This window comes from Anneissia japonica, unplaced genomic scaffold, assembly GCF_011630105.1.
Source record: "Anneissia japonica isolate Jap-2015-1 unplaced genomic scaffold, ASM1163010v1 scaffold288090_len272316_cov174, whole genome shotgun sequence".
Taxonomy (NCBI): domain Eukaryota; kingdom Metazoa; phylum Echinodermata; class Crinoidea; order Comatulida; family Comatulidae; genus Anneissia; species Anneissia japonica.
The window spans coordinates 21,104-21,879 of NW_022736344.1; the positions used below are offsets into that span (position 1 = coordinate 21,104).

The 776-nt window shown below is 42.0% G+C and overlaps 1 protein-coding gene across 1 annotated transcript in view; it reads right to left on the reverse strand.

Annotated features, from left to right (window-relative positions):
* The window catches only part of LOC117116760 (lysozyme-like), a 6,612-nt gene that overhangs the window by 2,720 nt on the left and 3,116 nt on the right, over positions 1–776 (reverse strand). The gene's annotated exons all lie outside the window — the stretch shown is intronic.

Genomic DNA, 776 nt, shown 5'->3' on the forward strand with positions numbered 1-776 from the left:
TATGTACATAAAATGATAATAGATAGTGGTATATACCACAGTGCTACGCAACAGCACTGATTCTATTCTATATATTTCTTTAACATTTCTTAAATAAAAGTCTATTTTGAGATCTCGTCGTCTTGTCGTTTAAGGTACGCAGGATTTTTATTGGTTGGGTGTGAATTTGTAGAAAGTGGACCAAAACGGCTTCCCGGGGGGGGGGGCGCTAAGGGGAAAACCATGGTATCGTGGGAGGCGGATCTCAGGTATTTTTGGAAATTGAGGTCTCATTTAATCTGTTTCTGAAGACGCATGTATGTAAAGGTTTTTAGTGGCTACAGATTTGGGATTTAAAGGCTGGGCCAGGGAGGTACTTTCACAGATGCAGCAGATACAACCTCAGCTCCACCATGGTTGGGCTGAGGGAGAAAATTTATGATTATGGCACCTCCAATGGCCGGAAATTGAACTCCCATACAATTTGAACATCATATTTTCTTTTATCCCCGTTTTTTTTATTTTGAAAAATTTAGGACTGGGCCTTCTTGAATCCGCTACTGTTAGTTGCTGATCTATTCGAAATAGAGGAGGCAAGGGACGGACTCTCACAGATTGAGGGTCTATAACACATCAGCGTCACCATTGATGGGGCTTAGGTACGGTAAGAAATTTATGATTATGGCACCTCTAGATGGCCGGAGATGGCACTCTCAGATCGGTTGTAGCAACTGCGACACCCAATCGCAAAGTAAAATCGTGTGTGAAAGCTCACCAATAGTAGTCGATATGTAATC